This window comes from Falco rusticolus, chromosome 3 (genome assembly GCF_015220075.1).
Source record: "Falco rusticolus isolate bFalRus1 chromosome 3, bFalRus1.pri, whole genome shotgun sequence".
NCBI lineage: Eukaryota > Metazoa > Chordata > Aves > Falconiformes > Falconidae > Falco > Falco rusticolus.
Genome location: NC_051189.1, coordinates 37,844,355 through 37,853,726, shown reverse-complemented (window position 1 = coordinate 37,853,726; position 9,372 = coordinate 37,844,355).

Below are 9,372 nucleotides of genomic sequence, written 5' to 3'. Positions count from 1 at the left end.
GTACCAGAGTAATATATGTCTAAGAAACTTGCTGTAGCAATTAAGCTACTGGTAGAAAGCAAGGTGCCTAAAGATTTGGGGGGGAGTGGGTGGGGGTTGTCTGGATCACTCTTTTGGATTTAGGTGCTGTAATACTTTCTTCAATATGTTCTTAGAGCCTGATTGCTTCTGTTTAACAACTAATTACATTTATCTTATTTACTATTTAGTCTTTTGTGTAAGAAGTTTAAAAAAGTTCTCCCTTATATGTTCCTAGGAAACTACTAGTTTCCACGTCTGCTTTTTTTCAACATAAAATAGCTACGAAATTCAGCTGGTTACTGAGTTCCCAAGACTCCTAAGAAAAGACAACTCTGCTATATATTTCAGCAAATAACTCACCTGAGGTGCAGGAAGAAGAAGACTGCACTAATTTATAGAGAGCATTACCTGTTTTTTTTCCATTACACAATAAAAAAGAATTAATTTTTCTAGTTATTGGCTGATTACTCATGTTGTATTTCTGGTAAGTCTGGAATCATTAACTAATACAAGGATTCAAGACCTGGTGTTAGATTAAATTAGAATATAAATGAAATAAGCAACCCCAGAATAATATCATACCATATAAAGATGACTAAAAAATGATGCTATCAAAGTTCAAACCAATATATTTCATCAGAGTTTGTAATTTGTATCAAGAAATAAAAAAAGCATTTTTTTTTAATGCACTTTTCTTTTTGGTAGGTGATAAAAGCACCATTCAAGAGAGAAATCTGTAGTGCCAGTAATTTCAAATTTGTGAAGAAAGCTTTCTTCAGATCAAAAGTAAGAAGATTGTTGGCACTGTTAAAGGAAGCAAATATAAACTTTGGAAGTACCAACCATTTCCAAACTAGTGCTATCTCATTTTTTTTCTTACACACAAGGCACACTTGCTATTTTTAATTACAAGTTACCAAAACATTTCTTCCCTAATTTCATTGCTTTACTGAATGGTGGTTTACACTGTGCTTCTCATAAGGTTTTTCAAATTTGAGCCACCTATTAAAGTAACATTACTCTATTTTGCTTTTAGATGAAGCTCTACTTCAGGATAGGCTTTCTTTGTGTAAGTAGCTGTCATCTCTGCTAACATCACCAACAATGTATTTTTCTTGCATTGTAATTGCTTTAGGCATGACTGTCTTCTCATTGCATGCAACGACACTCTCTTATTAGAAATAATACGTGCTGTATGTATAAATAAACCTATGCATATAACACTTGATTAGAAATATTTAAGTTAGAATTAGCTAAGTGACGGCTTGGTAAAAAGAAATGTCTGGATGTTTTATTTATCAAGTAAAACTGCTATAGAAATATGCTTTTATGATGATTCCATGCTAAATATGGAATTATCAGTTTATTTCTGACTACCAGTATTTCAAGAGCATTTTATGATTCCTGTTCTGTTAGTACAGATGTTTTCCCCCTAGAAGACCTAGCAAGATTTCTATCTATGATAAGCTTTTATCATCACTAGTAGGAGGAGTGCTCAGCAGCCAGCGCTGGATCAGCATCTCATTTCCTGTCTTCTGCAAGTGCCTATTTGCATACAGGAAACAATTTGCTGAGAGTATTAGAATTATTTTACCAGGCGTGGATGAACAGTCTTGTTGACTTGCTACCTTGTTAAGAGACGGATATGAATCAATAAGAACACAATCCATGCTATGCATGTGAAGCCAAGGTGGTCATCACACATCACCACTTACATCCAAATGCGAGAGTCAGTGTCTTGTGGTTTCAGGTTCCGAGCTACGTAACATGATTGGATTCTTGGTTCCCAGAACATAAGGATCATAAATCTTGGATGCAAAATATCATGCTAGTGGTTTCAGGGCACAATACCTGTTTAAATTGTCATGACACAAATTAAATCAACGTGGCTATCACAGTAGACTCTGTTGGAGGATTTGGTTTGATAAATCTTAGTACCATTTGTTTCAGGGTTTAATAAGTTAACTTTTCATTTAGGCTGGTTTCTTTATCATAATTTTAATTTACTGCTTGTTTTTTCTAATTTTAATGTGTTATATACATAGCATCTTCTCCAGTATCTCACCTTTAAATCAGTTCATTGTTTCCAAAGCAATTGGCTCATCTTACCTTAGTTTCAACAACATGCCTACGTGAGACTCTAATAGGTAAATGATTTCCTTTTATTTCTTTGTTTTCAATCTTATTGGACTTGCACACTGGAAACATTTTCTCTTGCTTCTAATCAAGTAGTTATGAAACCGTTGTGTCCTTCAGTTTTGACTGCGTGTGTTGGTTGCCTTTACCTTGAAGACTTTCAATTCTCATTGGTTTTTCAACCTATAAATTAAATGTTTCACCTGAAATTTGATAGAACATAGATGCTTTCAATACCTTTACTCATTATCTGCTAAGTATGTTCATTAATCAACATTTCCTATTTTAAATAAAAATGTATTATTCTGACAGTTGTGATTATGGTCTCCTAGCAACTTTCTCAGACTGGCCCTTTTCACTTCAATAGGTCTAAGACCAGAAAAGAATGAAGATAGCCTTAATTCTGCATGTGGTTTAATCCTTTTCTCCATGTGGTATAACTTTAATTTATTAAAGGAGTTGATACCTGTAATTTCATTGGACTAATGATAAAGTACAGTATTAAACTTACATTCTACATGTCAGGGTAACCTATATCACAGAAAGAAAAATCTTTTCCCACATATTCACTTGGAGCCTGCAGTTAGCAGGCTGATTGTTTTTCAGACAGAAAGGTCCAGCAAGGCATCTTAAAAGAAAAACTGAATTCAATAGGATTTTTCAATACGTCAGCAAGAATCAACTTTTCTTCATTTTATGTGCTGCTCTCCTCAACTCCACAAGGCTGCATGAGGTAAATTTTCTTGTCCCAAGTTGCCAAGTGCCTTCTCCTTTTTCAAGTCCTCCTTAAGCTTTTCTCTGAAATTACTTCCTCTTCTTTTTATGTCTGTCCATATATCTGTACCTTTTTTCTCCCAGACCGTATTTTTGTCTTGTCACAGCTCATTCTTACAAAACTGTGTAAACTCTTCTCCTTAGGTGCCTGATGTTACAATCTCTGGCACCCTAGGAGACAGCTGCACTGCTTTCAGAAGAACAGAAAAGTTTATAATGCTACAACAGTAGATCTCCAAAATAATAGTTAATAAACCGCCATATATATATATATATATGCATGTATATACTTGTACATGAAGAAATCCATTCTTCCTTGCTGTCAGGGTGCAATTTCTCATTCTTCACCACTGAACAGATCAGATCTCTTTGCATTGGTTGGCACTTACTTCACAGCTCCATCTTCATGGATGCACACGGACAGCAGGACTACTGACAACATCAGTGTTCATCCCTTCTGTGTCTACTGAAGCTATCAGTTTAAGTATCTGAGCCTGTTCTTGCATTTGTTAGTCATCTATATTGTTTACAACACAGTTGCATACAGGCTTACAGGATAAATTCCGTAGTTCTCTGAAGGGGTAAGAGACTGGATGTGCTCAGGGCTTTATTATGGGCTCAAGTTTCTGGTTTTATAACTTGCAAAGGACAAATACAGGTAGTTTGAGTGCACCGTCCTCTAGAAGATATGCCAAATTCAACTATTCTTTGTTGACACACAGTTGATGTCCTGGTCTTGTATGGTTTGGAGCCAGAAATAAAGCTGGAAAGAGTGAGCTTTGGAGATGGTTGTGCTTAAACCTACACTAGGCTTTGCCCCAGTTGTCATTGCACAGCAAGCACTTCAATGGGCTTGGGGACATGATTTCTGTAACACTGTTCTTAGCAAATCATATGGATTTTATCTTGGAAACATGGACACTAGCAGTCTGAGCCCTTTTCCTTATGCTAGCAGTCACAGGAGGAAGACCATGCAGGAATTCTGCCCTGGAAAAAAGTGAACTGGAGGAGCAAGAAAGAAGCAGAAAGCAGCCTGCGGGCATTCACAAATCCTTCTGCAGAACTGTTGATGTTGGACATTGGAGCTGATGTTCCTTTTATGGCTCCCTAACTTTTACTGATGTCCATTCTCTGTGGAAGTTAGTATAAGAAGGCAGCATGCATCCTCTGTCTGTTTTTATCTATTACTGAGATCAGTTACACCGCACAATTTGTGAACTTAGTTGCAATATGTGGGAAGTGCTCTACCATGTGAAATATATTCAAAATTACTTAGAAATAAAGTCTCTGTGGTTATTTCCACATATGCATATAAATATAAATATACTCAGCTGACCCCAAGCATTTGAAATCATCTTGTTCTAACGGATAGTGAGTTTACTAACACAGACAGGGACTGTGCCATGTAGACTGGCCTCAGTAACAAAAACCCCCAGGTCCTGACAGGACTGGTTTTCTAGTATAGACATAGTGTAGCTGTTAAATCTGGTGAAACCCTGAAACTTACCATGTCAACAAAACTCAGTTGGATCCAGATTCTGCTGTTTTCTCAGTCTTTGAACAAAGGTTTCTTCTTTTAGGACTTTCACCATTTTTTTCTGCATCAAATTATATACTATGCTTGTGGATACAGATACAAGATTGTATCTTGCTCTTTTTTAATTCAGTTATTCACACATTTTTGGAGACATGTTCTCTCATCATGCTATGACTTACAGCAAAACTTAAAGCAGTATAAGCCAAAATTTACTTGCTGACTTAATCTGTGCATTTTGCTACTATCAGCTTCTTCTCTAAGAGTTAAATTCAACCCTGTCTTGGAGGTACTGATGAAATTAATTCTCCTTAGAAAATAATTCTCCTTTCTGGTTCCTGCTGCTTGCCAGCTAGTGTTCTGGTTTCTCAGCTTCAAACTTTTTCCACCCCTTTTCATTTTCTCCTGGATGTATTCCTTCCTTTGTCTCCTTTCCCTCCTTCAGTTATCAGAATTGACTTTGGTATCTACATAACTTAATGCAATGGAAATATAGTAGGGTGGATTGTATATGCTATACAGAACAGGATTAAACAAAACTGCATACACGTGCAAAAAGTAGCTTTTAGGCCCATCCTTTATTTCTGGCTATTGGGATAAAACAGAATTGAATGAATAGTTAATTACTGGTTCTTATAAAAGTAAACCCTAATTTAAAAATTAAAAAGAAAGAGGGGAAAAAAAGGCAAGCCTGTTAGACAATGAAAATTAGTGGCTGATAACTAGGGGAAATGTCTATATTTTGAAGTATTAAGAAAGAAGGGATGAGGGGAAGGAGAGAATGAAGAAGGGAGGGAGGAAAGAAGAGAGGAAAGGAAGGAGAAAAGAAAGAATGAAGGAAAGGAGACAACTATGTAAAGCACTTACGCTTTGTTTAACCTCAAAGGAAGATTTTTCTCTCCTGCAAGTTATTCACTTATGCACTTGCCATAGAATCAGCATTGTGAGTAAGTTGATAGCCTGTACAGGAAAGGAAAGAATGGCAAGCTGATTACTTTATGGTTTCACAAAACTGATGAGACAGCAAATGATATTCAATCCTATTAAAAAGACTAAGCACAGCCTTCCCCCCGCCCCCCTTTAAAAGAAAATATATTCTACATTCCTTGTGCTGGGATTGGATGATATGATTCTACAATTCAGGGAGTCTGCAGAACATCTGCAACAAAATTGGTTTTCTGTGGAAAACTGATGAATCACTTACTGCCAATGACTGGAAGGAAAAGTACTTGTTTATGCCCTTATGTAATGAATTTTTATGAGGTGAAGTTTGCTGTTTATAAAAAATATACTTTCAGTTGCTGTAGATGTACAATAATAGAATTCAGAATTTAGACCCAATGCATTACTGAAAAGACAGTCACTAGTAGAATATCATCTGTTTACCAAATGCCAAAAAAGGGCTTTTACTTCTATAATGGAATTAAAATTTCCATCCGTTCGCTAAGGTCTTACAAGAGAAAAAAATAACAGGGACATCACTGTTACCTTTGTTAACATATCTTAAAGTAAAAAAAAAAAAAATTCTATAAAAAATATGCATTCTGCTTCTAAAAGTAGGTCTGAAAAATACTGTAGAAGAAAATCATGTTCAACTCCTCAGAAAGCAAGTCATGTCTCTCTGTAATCAAGGACAACTAAGTACCTGCTCTTCCTTGCATACCCCTTCACTAATAACCTCTTTTAAGCAAGAGTTAAACTGACAGCTCAGGGGTAAGAACTGACCATTTGAATGTGAAAAATAACTTTTCACAATCAAATCTGCCTTAAGACAGTTCTATGGCTGCAAATTAATTAGTGGAGCTTTCAGAATTTAATTAAAATAATTGTTCTAGTCTTAAATTGGGAGATGGGTACAAGAGTTGAGTTTGATTGCTACCATCTTTTAGTTTCTCTCAGTATTTTCAGATATTTAAGTAAAAGATGTCACCCTGCCAAATATTTCCAGGAATAGCTGTAGGTGATTGGAAATGTGCAGATATGTATTTTTAATGACTAATACATTCTGCATTTCTTTAGCAAAAGCTGTTTTGCTGTGTATGTGAAAAACTTCAAGTGTTATTTTCTTCATACTTATCTCCTTGTCCTGACATCCGTATCAGTTCTGCAAGTACTGCTAATGTACCAGTCTTTCTTGAATCAACTTACAACTTTATTTTTATGAAGATGAGTTTTTGTGGCACTAAGCAATGGCACAGAGAGCAAACTGCATTCCTTTGTGCCTTGCATGGTTGCATCTACCACCTTTGAAATTATTTTATGGTGTAGGCTGTTGCTGCTATCAGTCACAGGGATTATGAAAAGGATGTAACTGAGAAGGCATGCTGCAGATCCATCTATACCTTCTGCAATGGCCAGGTTTGCTTAAACCTGGAAACAGAGGGCCAAGTATGACTTAACTTACTGTTTTCCACAACGCATGTAATAGAAGCTGTGCTGCGTGGCTAGTTGCTCATCTCATGCTTGCATTTGCAGCATGCTCTGGCCATTCAAGCATTGCTTTTGGAGAAGAAATACTACTCACCACGTGGGACCATTTTATCCTCTGTATATGGAATGAACAGCAGTCAGTGCAAAGCTTTTGCATGGAAAATGCCTTCTTCAAAATCCTCATGTTGCTTACCCTGAAGCCAGAGTCCTCTGGAGCTCTGATCCCTGTATCCAACACCACTCACTGCATCTAGTTTGGCCCTGTTCTGATCCTTTGGGTTAATATGGAACAAATCAGGGATGGGTTGTTATTACCGATTGTGTAACAGTCATAGATGTTAGACCCTATTCTGAAAACTATCCTGAAGCAATGGCAATTATTTGCTCTCTGAATCTTTGAACCATGTGACTATTACATGGGACAATCAACGGGATTTACTTTTGGTAGGAGCCTACATCAAAGGAAGCTGGAGTTAGGAGTTATCAATAAATACCATGCTCACATCACACATGCTTTTGCTAATTACAGAGACTGTTTTGTGGATATTATAACTCTAAGGTAGTCACTCACTTGAGAAACCTACTTAAGCACAGACAGACTGAAACCTTTTCATCCATTCAAAAGCATATTCAGAAGAGCTTAATCAGCCTTTGGGTCTGCATCATAAACACTGCTTCTTATTCCTTGTCATCGGCCATGCATCTCTACCCAGATAATTGGGTCTCACATAGTAGGTTCAGTCAGATGTTCAGTTCCTGTTGTGGTTTAATGCATCTGAAAGTAAGATAGAGATCACCAGTGACAACCTTACTGCAACACCGTGCATAACCATGACTAAAGACCTTACATCAAGACTGTGTGTAATATGACGATTCCTTCAGAGTAATCATGTAACAGGCAGCAGACCTGATTTAAAGCAGAGCAAGTTTCAAAACTCTTTGCAAGTCTTTAGTGCTAATACAGATTCCAATGTAAGAGTCAATACTGCCACGAACACTACTTACTGTCTGACTGTTGTAATAGGCACTCTCCTAGTTGCTAGTCCCAAGGACTGCCCTGCCTTTTGGCAGAGAAACCTGATCCTTTATGCACACCCTTTTTTTTTTTTTTTAAGCCCCCAAAAATGTGACAACTAACTACACAGGGCAGGCTAGCAATCTTGCTAGGGAATCGGGTATATTTACCTGAAGACTTCTATTGAACCTGTAAGACTGACTTTTCCATTAAGACAATACATGAGTAAGATCCTTGGCACAATTATATACCAGAGGTACCCTTCCCAAATGTATAAACAATTTGGAAAGACTAGGTCATGCTACTTTCTCGGTAAACTGAGTCCTGAAAGACTAGTTAGTTAAGAACCCAAAACAAGATGTCACACCAGCTATTGGCAAAGCATCTAAAAGCTAGGGGACATGACAGGACCACTTTGGTCAGTTTGATTAAACTTGGCGGTTCTTCAGTCTGAAGTTAGACGAAGGTTGTAAGGAAAAAGACAGAAGAGAGGACAATGGTCTCTCCCCCTCTCCTGGACTATTCCCACTTCTATGATTAGTTAGTTCTCTGTTGCAGCTCTTCCAATACAGCATAATGCAGAGCGGTTACCTGGCTGCTGACAACTTTTTCTTTCCTGAAATACCCTTCAATATCTCCCTCAAAGTAGATACTCCTTTGAGATGAATGGTAGCACACTGGCCACCTTTACTATTCTTTGCACCAGTCTGTTCTCTAAGCAGACTCAGGATCAGAGAGGTATACCGCTATGGATTTTGTACTTATGAAAAACTGCCTGCAAGAACTAGAACTACCTGTTCTTGCTGTTGCACAAGCTTGCCCACATCTCCTGTCTGAATGGGCCTGCATTCTGTGTGCAGTGAACAGGCAGTTATGAGCAGAGGTGCAAAACCCCAGGTGTGCTCCAGCAATGGAAAAGCTCACTGCTTGGCCTTAGTAGATGCCCTGCAAGTATCTCGGTATGTTTGTGTAGCCATCTGGTCCCAGTGTCCCAGCCTGAGAGAAATCCCTTCAACAAACCTCTTATGCTTTGGGTCACCTTGCCAGGCTTGCATCAGATCCCACCTTGGAGGTGGCCCCCCCTGGAATAGCAGAAACTATCAGGACTGCAGTAACAATTAAAGTGGATGTTTTGATGGTGACAACTTTTGGGAAGATAAAGACAGGCCGTTGTAATCTATTTGACCAATTCTACTAAATTTTTCCTGGGAATGCACACAGCATTGAAATTCAAAAGGAATGAAGCATCGTTTTGAAACTGCTCCCTAGTGTTTTGGGTGTATGCACTGTGACTTGCAATAGCCCAGGCTACCATATTTTTGTTATTAGAAGTAAATGACCATCTGCTTTAATATCTATCATAGCAATAACCATATGACCCTATTCTGTGTGTCCAGTCATGCCACAATACTCTCTTTTACTTACAGGCTAAGACAGCTTCCTAGCAACCACTCAGCAAAGT